This window comes from Pongo abelii, chromosome 8 (assembly GCF_028885655.2).
Source record: "Pongo abelii isolate AG06213 chromosome 8, NHGRI_mPonAbe1-v2.0_pri, whole genome shotgun sequence".
NCBI classification, from domain to species: Eukaryota; Metazoa; Chordata; class Mammalia; order Primates; family Hominidae; genus Pongo; species Pongo abelii.
The window spans coordinates 125,091,160-125,105,983 of NC_071993.2; the positions used below are offsets into that span (position 1 = coordinate 125,091,160).

Sequence of the window (14,824 nt, forward strand, 5' to 3'; positions counted from 1 at the left end):
TCTAGATATCATTTTAACAACTTTATAAAAATGAATCAGATCCTCGAGTTGAAGAAAAATAGCTCCTTACATTATATACCTATAAGTAGCAAAATTAGAAATTTATGTAGTAGATCATATACCAGATAGTATTTTAATATTCTAGATTTTCACTTCAGAGAGAATTATGATAAATTTAAAAACAAAAATATAACGTCCTGTGAATCTTACAACAAACATTCTGCTAACCAGTGTATCCATACTCTCCTTCCCTTTCCTCTCCCTCTCCTCCTTTCCCCTCCCCTTTTCCCCTTTCCTCTCCCTTCCCTTCCCCTTCCCCTTCCCCTTCTTCTCCTTCTCCTCCTCCTTCTCCTTCTCCTCCTTTTCCTTCCTTCCTTCCTTCCAACAGAAATGTATTTCTCACAAGTCTGGAGATGGGAAGTCAAAGACCAAAGTACCAGCAGAATGGTTGTCTAGTGAGGGCTCTCTTCCTCCTAGATGACAGTCTGCACTGTGTCCTCAAGGGTAGAAGGAATGAGCCAGCTCTCTGGGGTCTCTTTTATAAAAGTGCTAATCCCAGTCAAGAGGGCTTTGCCAGGGGCCCTACCTCCCAATATTATCACCTTGGTGCTAACCAATATATTCTGACTTCCATTTGCTACTCTAATGTTAACTCTGTTATCTCAATTTTAATAATAATAATAGCTGACATTTGCTGATGACTTGCCTTACACTGCATTCATTAACATCTCAATCTCATTTAATTTGAAGGAGATAAAGCTACAGCCAATACACACATTACCACTTTTTTTCCTATCCTGTTACAAAGAAGGTGAGGTTGTGGGAGAACTCTCTTTAGGCATTGCTCACATCAGGACACTTGAAAAACAGATCCTTCATATCCTTTGGACAACTCTTGTACTTCAGTTGGCTTTAAGCATTATCAGAGCATCCTTGACATGATGCCAGGTCCTAACACTGCTTCAGTGAAAGCACAGAGACAAGCAAAAGATAATTGATCTATTTTGTGCCGCATGACATACTCGATGAGCAGCAACATATACTGTGGTGTTTGGCCTCCATAAACTGCAGAGAAATTGAAATATATTAATAAGCTTTATGCATGGACAAAGGGTGACCTAGGATATCACTGAACTCTTCTGCCTTCATAACCAAATGTCAAAATGCTAATAGTCTGATCCTTGTGGAAAAACGTTGAGTTTTCATTCAGGAGATCAAGACTTACCCACTAACTCAACCTACAGTAGACACTTGCTAGAGAATAAAACACAATAACACATGTAAAATCATTTTGTAAACTGTAAAGAATTTTACAAATATGAAATTTTATTATGGTTTTAGTCTTGTATCTATTAAATGTATACCTATTAGCATGCACACTTTTTTCTTCTAGCATCAAAAGTTACTTAAAATAACAGTGGAACATTTAAAAGCAAGAGAATTCTAATTTACCATCATTCAAATTACGTTAAATCCAACTCAACTTTATAAGCTAAGGAACATGTGAAGGATAAATAAAAATTTGATAGTTAAGATAAATATATGCAGATAAATTATGTGATGAGTCAAATTGATTATTACAGGACAATATACTGTATTAATAAAACAGACTAAATTTAAATGTATTGTGCAATGGCAAACCTAGTGCCTTCTTGGAAAAACATGCCTTAACAAGCTCATGTGGTTGCAAGGTTGATAATATCTTGATAATAACTTATGTTTTTCTTATTCCTAGTAATTGCTGGCCTACTTATGACCTTCTGCCTAGTTTCAGGCAGTAGCTAGGAGAGCTAGACTAACTGCTCCAGAGAAGCGAGGCCAAGGCATGCAACAGAGTCACTTCTCAGCTTTTCCATTTCAAAGTAGACAATAGGGGAAGATATAACAAAAGCCAAAATTTATGCAGTAAAGAAAAAATTGGGGAAGAATGCAATTAATGAAAGACCTACACTACACAAGGATTTCACTGGACAAAGTGAAGGATAGCGAGCTTGTAAAGAAGATCAAGATAGTTGGACAGGTGGAATGTCTCCAAGATCTTTCCACTCACCTCCCCACTTGTTGAGCATGGGAGCTGGGCAAATTGATGATAGACCATCCAGATAAATTTTGGCATCTAAAAGTAAATGTCACTTGCATCTTGTTTCTCAAGGACCTTGAAAGTAAGCAAAGTCCCAGAGCTCCCTAATCCCATGCACCACATTGGTTTGGAGCAGCAACAGTAGCAGTAGAATAGCAGAGCAGGGGGACTCAAGGCCAAGACGGTCTTGATACAGGCAACTCCCTGAGCCTCCTGCCATCAGAGAGGTACCTGAGAACCTCCAAAAATTTCATTTCCCCCTGGAAGGTGAGAAAATGACTGAGAGAGGGCTGATAGACTAGGGTCCTCCAGGTTGGGATTGGGAAAATTCAGAGTATACATGGATAAAGAACCAGGGACTGGCCATGATAGGACCTACACCTATTACTTCATATGACTTGCTAATAGGAGTCAATGCTGACAGCCATAGACCCTCCTGGGCTTCTCCCTGGGGCCTCAATTTCAGTCCAGCGTTTAGAACTTAGTTTTGGTCTCAGGGAGAAGGATAGGGAGATGGAAATTTTACCTGAGTTAAAAAACCTGAATTTATGCAGATATGACATTTTCTCGATACATTTTGACAAGAGTAGAACTAAGGGAATCAAAATAGAGATTATGTTGAGTAACAGGGAAATAGAGTTACAGTTCTTGCCTATCATCTGAGTATACGGCCTGAAATACTGTACCTGCTACCTACATTGTAAGCAAAGTGAGGTCATGGCCAGAGCCCAAGGGTTTGAGGAGCCTTCTATGATGTGATGAGATGGTCTTGGGTCCCCTTTATGGTTAGCTTGTGGTGGTACATTAGGACTAAATGTTCCAGATGCATTAACATAAACCTGAAGTGATGTCCTTAGTGAACTTGGTCTTAAAAATTAAGAGCATTTTGGTTGGGTGACCTACCAACAACATACAGGGAAAAGATACAGGATCTTGGTTGATTCTCACTGCAGTAGACATTGATTTTGTGGTGTAGCAGCTTGTAAAATTAATGCAAATTTGAGATGAACTAATAAAAATATAGTTCATGAAGGTGCCCCACTACTTGCCCTACCTCTCCTCTCCTGTTACAGTAGATCACCCATCTGTGTTCCCCTCTGAGGACTCAGGTAATGGACTTCATCTCTTCTTGTCTTCTCAAGGATTTTGCATCTGCCATTATCCTTTCTCCCTCCTGTATCTTCAGTCGTTTTCTTCTCTACTGGATCAATGTCATCAACAAACAGATATTATCTAGTATTTCTCATATTAAAAAAAAAACTTAACTTGCACATACACCCCTGTACCTCCTCCAGCTACCTTTCTGTTTCTTTTTAGAGCAAAACTTACTGAATGAAAGACTTGTTCATACTTACTTTCTCTTTCTGCTCTTTTTCTCTCGAACATACATCAATCATATTCTTGTTGTCACCCCTCTACGGCTACACATTGTCACAGTCCATATCTTATTTGGCCAATTAGCAGCACCTCACACAGTTCGTCGCTTATTTTTTTATGGATTAGGTAAAATGAGTGTTTACATTTATAAAGCAGGACATCTTAGGAGAACTCCAAGGTTTGGATTGATGGCCTGTTCTATTGTAATATTTGGTATATTATAGTTTAGCGTCATTATAATACATGGTGATAAGTAGTAAAGACTTAACCCCAAAGCTGGCTTACTATGCTTATTTAATGTATTTTTTTCAATTATATTTAAAATATATTTTCTATTCATTCAGTGCATCCACTATAAAATTTATTAGATAACTTGAATGAGCTGCTTCTCCAAAAAGCATGATCGCTAAAGAGCACTCCTAATTTAATAGCTGGAACAAGGGATTTGAAGCTGGGACTTCAGGCATAAATATTTGAGTCTTGGAACTTTTCTCTGGTTTTGTGATATATATAATAACCTAAAATTTTATACACATAATATGTAATATTAACATACTATATGTAATTTCTATGTTTAGTATTATAAACTTCTTAGAAACATAAATACATTGTGGTATACATTGTATACTATTATAAATATAATTCATAAATATATAACATAATCAAACACTATATACTAATTATTATGTTATAGGCATATATAGTTAATATGTTGAATTTTATACATATGTATATAATTTATATATTCTTTGGCTGCAGGAACCTGAGACTCATACCAGTTAATTTGCTTAGAATGGTTTTGTTATATTGATATATGTGGAGCAAAATTAGAGGTATGGAATTTCATGGATATTTAAGCCTAGGAGTCAGTCCTGGGCTAGGTGTCCTGGAGTTTAGCAGGAGTTTGAGGGGTCTTGGCAGCAGGAATTCACGGCTTATACAGGTAATCCACTCCTGACGCGCCTGGCTCCTTCTCCCTATGTCTCCATCTCCTCACTGTCACCTAGTACTCTGTATTTTGGTTCTCCCTCCCAGCCCCTGCCTACTCCTGTTCTGCTTCCTCCTCTTAAGGCTCCTTCTTCTTGCCAGGATTTCTTGTGGCACTGACTTACAGCTTTTAGCCTTAACTTCCATGATTGAGAGGAAGCATCAGCTTTTCTTGAGACAGGACATATCATAGCAGCTCTGGCTCTGTGACCTGTGGTTGGGTGGAGAGAGAGAGCTAGGGCTCTGAGATCTGCATAGGATTTCCCTTGACTTAGGGATGTGGGCGGGACCAGTTCATGTGAATGGAGCTGTGGTAGGCAGATGTGATGACTGACATATAAAACATATTAAAACACAGTCATTGAAAGCTTCTGATGTGGTTCAAATTTCAGGGTCAATCTTCATTTAAGAACAAAAATACATTCTACTTCTCAGTTTAAATGAAATATAGTGTTCAAAATCACTAAGTATAAGCTCTTATAACATAGATGTTGTATGATAGAAGCACATATCACTCCATTTTTTCTATATTAATGTTCGTAGATTTTTTTCTTTCAATTGTTGGACTAATAATGACCTTGCAAATTATAATTGCTAATATGCTCTAGAGTGGAAGGCTTTTCAAATCACCTTCCACATTAATACCTATTTAAATTTTAAAAAACTGAGTTGCATTTGGAATTTCTGGATTTTTCTGTTTGTCATGCAAACATTCAGCTCTGTTCTTTTTATGATAATATGAAATAAAGTAGTTTCTCACAGTAACATTGTAAATCATTTGCTTTCTATTACATGCAGCTGGTTTTGTTACTATAATGATTTTCTATGAGTGCATATTGCAGAACACATAAGATGCAATGTGATATTCCTTTATTCAGAATTTGTATGCAATTATTGTTTGCCTAAAAATAATGAGAAAATTTGGAAATATAGTAATTTATTGTAATACATTTCTTTTTAATATGTATCTACACTGAGGGAAAAAATCTAACTTAAAAAAATGACATGCCATCTTTTTTTGTTATATAGAGTTTTCATCTCATGGAAAATTCAGAATCAAAATCAAAAACAGCTGAGGTAGTTACTCGGGTGCCTTCCTTCAGTTTATTCAGAAGAATATAGGATGAACGGTAAGAATTAAGTAAACCACAAATTATTTTGGAGTGTCTGGTTTATGTTATAAATAAATTTTTCACTGCTGGTTATTTTTTCAAAAATGTTGCCTGTATTTTTGATATTCATTCCTGTGATCTAATGTAAACTCTGTCCTACCAGTTTGGTGTGTTGGTAGTTCATGATTAAACTTTTTTTATTACACTCATATGCTATAAATATTTCTCACTCTGCTCTTTTGAATCTCCCTAAATGGCAATAGTCTTTAAGACATGTCATGGAAAATGTTAAGAGAAATGTCCCACTTTTGTGTTGGTACATATTAATTTCACACCTTGAATGGAGCCTAGTTTCATCAATAATGAAGCATCTACTTTTCAGATGCTGAATTAAAAATTATTTTATTATTAAGAAGAAACAACAGCAACAACAAAAAGTAGAAGCAACAACAACAAAAACAGTCAAAATGAAGTGTCACTGTGACATCAATGTTTTGTTCCTTATTGGTCTTGTCTAGAATTTTAAAAGACTTGATGGTAAATCTACATTTGTTTGTAGTTTAATGAAATCACAGTACATTAGATTTTGGTTTTAAAGTATAAATGTTTGTGAACCTTTTCTTATATACTTAAAAAAAATACTCATATTTTCATTCCTAACTACAAAGGTACCATCACTAACACAGTGCATTGCATGTAATCGGGAAGAAAGAAGATTACTAGTTATTGCCTGTGTGCCACATATATTAGTAGTGTGTTTGATTCTCACTACAATGTTCCGTTATTAGTCTCATTTCCTCAGTAGTTCTTGTGGCTCCATAGAAAGGAGCACAGAGTTTATAAGAGGGGGCAGAGTGGGGCAACATTGCACCAAGAAAAGATTTTAGAGGCAAGAACTGATGGAGAGGGTGATCCCTTAGGAGTGAGACATCAGGTTGGGCGTGGTGGCCATCTGTAATCCCAGCACTTTGGGAGGCCCAGGCGGGCGGATCACTTGAGGTCAGAAGTTTGAGATCAGCCTGGCCAACATGGTGAAACCCATCTCTACTACTAAAAAAAAAAAAATACAAAAATTAGCTGGGCATGGTGGCGGGTGCCTGTAATCCCAGCTACTTAGGAGGCTGAAGCAGAAGAATCACTTGATCCTGGGAGGGGGAGGTTGCAGTTAGCCAAGATCATGCAACTGCACTTCAGCCTGGGTGACAGGGCAAGACTTCATCTTAAAAAAAAAAAAAGGAGTGAGCCATCAGTGATGGAGAGGCCAGCATGATGCTCACTATGACCTCAGAACATGTGGAACCAGCCAGAGCAGCAAAATGAAAAAGCAGCCCTCCACACTGCTGACAATTAAGTAACCAGTTACCCAAGAAGATCCTTTCTCCCTGGAAGTGTTAGGTCTCCAAAGGAAGTAGGGTCATCTCAAACCAAATATCCCCTCCACTTCCTGTCTCACTCCCATTTAAAGAGAAGACCAAGCTACCTCCCCATTCCAAGTCCCTTGAGCTACACATCGAGGGTGAAGTAAGATTGGGCGAGTACTTTCGAGAGGATATAAATTGAACTTTGTAAGCCTGAACAGATATGTATGTGTTTTAATTCCAGTGTGCTCAGAATATTATGAAACCTGTTGAAGATATTGTTAAGGGATGTGTCTACCATAAACCTTCTTAAAGAAAAAACAGAAAAATCTGTAGATCAAGTGAAGCGAAGTTTATTAGATCTGTGGAGTCTTAGTGGTACCTCAAAGTGGGGGAATGAGGAAAAGGTGCTGGGACCTTGGTTGGTTGTTTTAAGGTAGATATTGCAAGGCAGGGGCAGGAGTAACTGGATGAGCTTGGGCAGTGTGACATAATAGCTTTGATCAGTTTAAAGCAAGGTTAGGGGCTTGAAGTGAATCCTCTGAGGAAGTTGCTAGTCTTAATCTGTAAACTGTTTATTGACAGCTTACCTTGGAGAACTGGTTTATAGTACTCTCTTTCAGAACAGCTCTTTTCTGGATCAAGCAGCCATGTTATTTTACTTGGTCTCAGTGTTGTTGAACACAGGGAGAGAGAATTATTCCTGATCTCAGTACTGTTTTAACACGGGGACAAGAAATTATATGAGTTTTAGCTCTCAAATGAGAACGGCAGATTTGTGCAAATCAATGCTAAAAGTGGTGATTGGACAAAAATAAAGCTCTTTTACATTTATACCCCCACTTCACTTAGGCTTTGAGATAAATAAATTACATTATTACCTTTATTTGGAATTGGAAGCTCAAATAAGTTTAAAAAATTGTCCAAGATCACAAAATGAATGACTGGAGGAGTCAGAATTCAAACTCAGCTCTGTGTAAGGATAATCTGGATGAGATATTTGCTGCCCCATTGATTACCTGTGTTGATATGATCTAACTTTAAAGTCTTCCCTTCTCATCTTCCCCCATACCCGCTACTCCAAGGAAAACTTAACCTTTTTTCTTAGCAGAGCTTTGATACAATTTATTTTTTCGTTAAGGGCTTAAAACAAAAACATGCCCTTGGCATGAAGCGTGTTGGTATTTAATTACATACTCTCTTCCATAGTTCTTTGTCTCTTCTTTTCAAAAATATTGAGAAAAGCTAGAAGTGCTTCTTACACTTCTTTTGTATCTCCCAGCACTTAGAAATGCTAAGTACAGAGTAGAGGCCCAAATACTCCATTTAACTGGACTGAATGTTTGCCAGTCCTCCAGTAACAATGTCTCCACTACAGAATTTTAGCTACTATTTAAGGTACAGTTGCTCTGCCAAATATTTGTTGTGAGGAATAAGCAAATATTTCACAAAATGTTCAGGCAAGCATATTACCACTGCAAGCACATTTTACACTGCGAAGTTTTTCTCTTATTTTCATGTTTATGTGTGTGTGTGTGTGTGTGTGTGTGTGTGTGTATGTATATAGTGGTGTCTCAACTGCATCAGAAATAAAGATAAGACTACAGAAACAGAGCAACTGGCATTTCAGTTCTATGTGTTAAAGATGGTTGTTTCAATCCCCTGACCTGTAAAAACAAAGACAGCAACTCAGGAAATAGTGGAGGTTGTCCTCATATATGTTTTTATTTAAAAAAAAAATTCATCTCTTATATCACAGGGTATGGAATAGAAGTGGAGAAAAGTGGAGGGCATTTGCTTTCCTGAGAATGTTCTCTATAACCTTCCTGACCTCCACAGGCCACCTTCAGACCGCCCTTCTCTTATTCTTTAGCGCTACCACAAAGGGTCATGTAATTTGATTTTTCAGTTGGATAAAAATGTTAGCAAGTGGGGACCTTACACGATGTTATTTCCTTAGGTTCCCACATTCATCTAAGGAGAGCCAGAGCTACCACCATTTTGATTAAAATGATTTGCTTTCAATAAGATTCTAAATTGTTTTAAGATGGCGGAACTGAGCACAGGTGGCCAGTGGTCACTGAGTGCTTTCAGTGGTTTAGACGATTCGGGAAACAGTGACAGACTCTACTGTCACCAGTGGGGTGGGGATCATGGTCTGTGTTTTCTTTGGGAAGGCAGAGAAGCAGGTAGAGGTGGCTCTAACCACTAGTAGTCGGTGTGTTGTCCCTGGTAAATACATCGATACAAAAGGGGTATACACATTTCAGACTTGAAAAGCCATCTGTTCTATGCTTCCAGTGCAGATCAACTAGCAGAGTGAAATGGAAAACGAGGCAATTACTCTAGGCACAAATGCCTTGATTTGAAATTACCTAGATCATGTACGCTTGGTATTTTTGTGGTTGTCACTGAAACTAAAGCGATTCTCTGAATTATTTAGCAAACAACTTTATCCATTTGACCAAGTTAATAGACTCAATGTCAAACATCCAGGACATTCAGAAAATATCCAGCTTTGCACAAGGATAATTTTCAAACCTTTGAGCCTGCAATGGGAATAGATTCTTCTACCTTGTGAGTGAAGTGTGTAGCCCTGCTGCTCAGAGGGGACCCTTCACCCCTCCTCCCCACTACCTCTTAAGTCTTCTCTTTTCTTTAGTCTTTCTTTTCTCCACCCACCCGCTCCTTCCTACACAAACTTATTTTGCTTTTCCTAGTTCAGAATGCTCTGAGTTGTGTAGGCAAAACATTTTATCGTTTGATTAAAAAAACTTCTTTTATTCAAGGTCACATTCAAGTTACTGCCTCCAATGTTGTTGTAGTTTTTCCTTACATATTTATACTACCTTTGGAGCTTCTATGTCTAAACTATATCCTTTAAGGAAATAAATTAAAATGAATTTCCCTGAATGGGCTTTGAATGAGCAAGAACTTGTTATTGCAGAACCTCTAGGCCACTTGACTATCACAACCTCCTCAGGTGGGATGGCTAAGAATGTTTAAATACAGAAGCTCTGCAGAGAAATTTCCTCTAACCATTTGATGCCTAAGAAAGAACGAACACCTAGTGTCTAAAGAATGTTACCTGTCCTTCAGCTCTTATCTCTGTTTGGTTTTCAGGGAGTTGGCTTCTAGCCTGATAACAGATCTCGCCCTTACCTCGTGACCTAGCCTTCTGGTACCAGGTCCCGGTTTTGTGCCTTCTCAGTGCCCACTTTCTCCTTTTGTCTTCTTGTTTTGACCTTGGTTCATTAACCTCATTAACTCAAGCTACACAAACCTCTATCAGAGGCCAGGCACACCCCTCAGGCATGAGGCTGCCCCTCCTGGTCTGGCTGCTGGAGCCCTGCTAACTGGGAACAGACACCCTCCCTTGGTTCCATCTTCCTCCATAAGCCAGAGTTGAGTTCAAGTAGGTTAAAGCATTACATTTGTAAATTTGTAAAGGATCAAGTTGTGAAAAGAATGGCAATCTTGTTCTTGGAGACTTTATTAGCCAGTAAATGCAATATGATACATTTATAGGAGTGAAGACCCAAGCTTTCTGAACTTCATTGAGCCAGAAAGATGTGTTTTATTTCATGGAGTTTATGGAATGACTACAGCATAGGTGAGCTTTTACACAGCACCACATTGACTTGAGGTAATCATAAAATAAAAATGGGCAAGGAGACCCTTCAGGTCGAAGTATAATTTATATATACATTTACCCAATCCAATGCAAAGACCCCATACCATATGCTTTTAATTTTTGGTTTAATTTTTAAGCTCTTTTGTTTGCTTTTTTGATGTAAAAGAAGTATGATTAACCTTTTTTTTTAAAAAAAAAAAGATATTTGCTGCTCTCCATAAAACTTGTATTATAATAAAATGCACTGACTACTGTAACACTCATATCAGCAAAAAGTGACACAAGATAGCATTAAAAAGTCCTTCACTGTGATAAAATAAATCAGAATTGTGTGGTAAACCCTTTACAGCTTGTTATCATTTTGCTAAGAAAATAGAGCTACTGGCAGCTTTTATATGGCGAAGCTGAACATAGGCTAGAAAGGTTTTCCAGATGATGCTAAAATCCTCAGCTATATTGACGCAGGCCTTCTATTTCTTGTTATGTCATGAATTTTGGAAAATAAACCTTCGGAGAGGGAAAAGGTAAACATTTTAGGACCAGAATGAACTAGTATAAACTATCAAGAACAAATAGGGTGTATAAATAGCAGGGTTAGAGAATTGTTAGATTGATGATTGATAGATAGATAGAGAGAGAGAGAGAGAGAAGTTTCTTGTTAATTTTGAATCTTTTTTTACATTTATCATAAGCCAGAAAATTAGCTCAGTTAGTTAGTGGAAAGGAAGGGCACAAAGTAATTTAGGTGGTTGATTTTTTAAAAATATTTGTTAATTTTTTTGTTATTCAACTGCTTTTTCCATTTAGAGTGGCAAAGACAAAGATGATACCGCTTCATTTATTTCTATTCTCATTGTGCATTCTCAGCTCACATGAGCCAAACAAATCAAGTCACACACACACAGCATGACAGTCTCTCTGACTCCCTCCTATGTCTTGCCAAAGAAATGATGGTCAAGAGTTGGATGTGCATTCTTTCAGTCTTTTCTGTGGATTTCACGCATATGTTTACAAACCTGTACATATATTGTTTACATAAATAAGATCATAATTTATCTGTTGCGCTTCAGCCTGTTTTTCACTCAATATGCCATGAGCTCTTTTTAAACATGTCACCTTTTTCTTTTTTTTAAAGTGGCTACATAGAATTTCATAGCATGGTTATATCATATTTCAGTTTCCTATTTTACTACATTTATTTTCAGGGTTTCACTGTTATAAAAGTGCTACAATGAATATTCTTGTATATTACTTTTAAAAAAGTGACAGTGTTTCTCTGGGATAGCTTCCCAGAAATGGAATTGCTGAGTCAAATAGTAAGCCTTTTAAAAGTGTTATAGGTTTTACTAAATTGCCTTCCAAAAAGCTTATTTATCTTTTCATTAAATATATAAGCATACCTATTTTCTCACATCCTTGAAAGCTCCTGATATTATAAACATTTTTGTTTTATCTTTCCAGCTGTGGGAGTGGACATTTATATTTCATTATTTTTCTAATATTTATTTACTTAATTATATGGTCAATTGTGTGTTTATTTCTTTATTTACTAATTATGTTTTTTCCTGAATTGCCTATTCCATTTTTTGTACATTTTTCTTTGGGGTTGTTTGTTTTTTCTTTAGTGACTTGTTGACACTTTCTATGTATTTTGGATATTAAGTCTCTGTTAAATATGTGGCAAATATTTTCTTCCAGTCTGTTGCTTTTTTTTTGAGCTTTATTTCTGAATCCTGTTTTAGCATGTAACAACATTGCTAGCACTTAAAATTTCAAGAAAGCAGCTAGCTAACTATTCGTTCAGTTCACAAATTATTTAATTAGTTTTCATTTTACTTATTTATTCAGTTCCACATTAATTATTATTTAAATAATTTTAAAACATAAGCTTGAATTTTATTTATTTTATTCTGAGTTGACAAAAAGTACCTTATAACTTTTTTCTCTTTATTTTAAATGTTTCCCTCCCTTTAGAATGCTATTTCGCATTATCACCTTCATCTCTTAAATTATATCTTTCTGTTTTTTTTTAGAGATAGGGTCTCACTCTGTCACCTAGGCTGGAGTGCGGTGGTGCCATCACAACTCACTTTAACCTTGAACTCCTGGGCTCAAGCCATCCTCCCACCTCAGCCTCCAGAGTAGCTGGGACTACAAACACACACCACCATGCTGGCTAATTTTTGTGTTTTTAGTAGAGATGAGGTCTCACTATGTTGCCCAGGCTGCTCTCAAACTCCTAGCCTCAAGTGATCCTCACACCTCAGCTTCCCAAAGTGCTCCAATTATAGGCATAAGCCACTGTGCTTGCCCAAAATTATGTCTAAGTTTTATCTTCATATATTCAGAGGAAATTATGTCTATTTTTGGCATGTGAAAAGGTACCCCAAATATGAAAAGTTTACTTTAGCACCTGTGGCACACAGACCCTAAAGTGACCCCCAATGAACTCTGCTTTTTGGTGTCCACTCCCTTGTATAACGCCCTCCCTTTGAGTGTGGGCAGGTCCTATGACTTGTTTCTAACCATTAGGACACAGCAATGGTGATGGGCTGTCACTCCCATGATTACATCACATTATATAAGGCTCCAACTTGCTAGCTCTCACTCTCATGCTGCTCATGAAGAAATAAGCTGGCATGTTATGAGCTGCCCATGGAGAGGTCCATGTGGTAGGGAACAGTGGGTGGCCTCTACAACCTGAGGGCCTCAGTCCTGCAACCACAAGGGGATGAATTTTGCCAACAATCTGAAGGAGCTTGGAAGCAGATTTTTCCTCGGTCGGATCTCCAGATAAGAATGCAGCTTAGCCAATACCTTGATTGTAGCCTTGTGAAACTTTTAACAGAGGACCCACATAAGCTATGCACAGACCCCTGAACCACAGATGCTTTAAGGTAGTAAATGTGTGTTGTTTTAGCTGCTAAGTCTGCAGTAGTTTGTTACACAGCAATAGATAACTAATGTAGCACCCACATTTGAAATATACATAGACATCATTAGGAACAAAAATAGTAAGGACTAGAGATTGAATTATTAGTTCTTTGGCACTATAAATAATCATGTTAGAAAAATGTGCTATGGAGTAATACATATAATACTATATGATACAGAAAATGCTTATGTTTTTCTAGCTCTTAAAATGTAGTCTCAATATTTTGCTTTTATATTATTACTGTAATAGAGAAAATCATTAGAAACTGGGGAAAACTATTAGATCAAGCTTTAAAACTCCTGGAACTATATTGCATGAAACACCTAGCATAATTAATTATGAGTCTGGTTATTGGTATTTTACCTGTGCAGACACTGAAACAAATACAGCATCTACTCTAGAGCTTTTAAATGCACAATTACTTGTATGTTTCGTAAATGTAGATCTAAGTGACTTTAAAAAGTGAGAAAACAAAGATCAGATAGTTGTAGGTGTGTGATATTATTTCTGAGGGCTCTGTTCTGTTCCATTGGTCTATATCTCTGTTTTGGTACCAGTACCATGCTGTTTTGGTTACTGTAGCCTTGTAGTATAGTTTGAAGTCAGGTAGCATGATGCCTCCGGCTTTGTTCTTTTGGCTTAGGATTGACTTGGCAATGCGGGCTCTTTTTTGGTTCCATATGAACTTTAAAGTAGTTTTTCCAGTTCTGTGAAGAAAGACAAAAACAAGAAATGGGGAAAGGATTCCCTATTTAACAAATGGTGCTGGGAAAACTGGCTAGCCATATGTAGAAAGCTGAAACTGGATCCCTTCCTTACACCTTATGCAAAAATTAATTCAAGATGGATTAAAGACTTAAATGTTAGACATAAAACCATAAAAACCCTAGAAGAAAACCTAGGCAATACCATTCAGGACATAGGCATGGGCAAGGACTTCATGTCTAAAACACCAAAAGCAATGTCAGCAAAAGCGAAAATTGACAAATGGGATCTAATTAAACTAAAGAGCTTCTGCACAGCAAGAGAAACTACCATCAGAGTGAACAGGCAACCTACAGAATGGGAGAAAATTTTTGCAATCTGCTCATCTGACAAAGGGCTAATATCGAGAATCTACAAAGAACTCAAACAAATTTACAAGAAAAAAACAACCCCATCAACAAGTGGGTGAAGGATATGAACAGACACTTCTCAAAAGAAGACATTTATGCAGCCAACAGACACACGAAAAAATGCTCATCATCACTGGCCATCAGAGAAATGCAAATCAAAACCACAATGAGATATCATCTCACACCAGTTAGAATGGCGATCATTAAAAAGTCAGGAAACAACAAG

At 37.2% G+C, this 14,824-nt stretch overlaps 1 protein-coding gene across 9 annotated transcripts in view; it reads left to right on the forward strand.

Annotated features, from left to right (window-relative positions):
- LOC100449428 (protein CASC2) overlaps window positions 1–14,824 on the forward strand; it is a 162,750-nt gene that overhangs the window by 6,156 nt on the left and 141,770 nt on the right. For 7 of the 9 annotated variants that reach the window (XR_010141629.1, XR_008510657.2, XR_010141630.1 and 4 more), the window contains one exon: window positions 5,474–5,574. The gene's annotated coding sequence lies outside the window, so the exon portion shown is untranslated. Of the gene's footprint in view, window positions 1–5,473; window positions 5,575–10,442; window positions 11,683–14,824 lie in introns of those variants that run through there. The other 2 variants (XR_008510660.2, XR_008510659.2) reach the window with 2 other exon arrangements.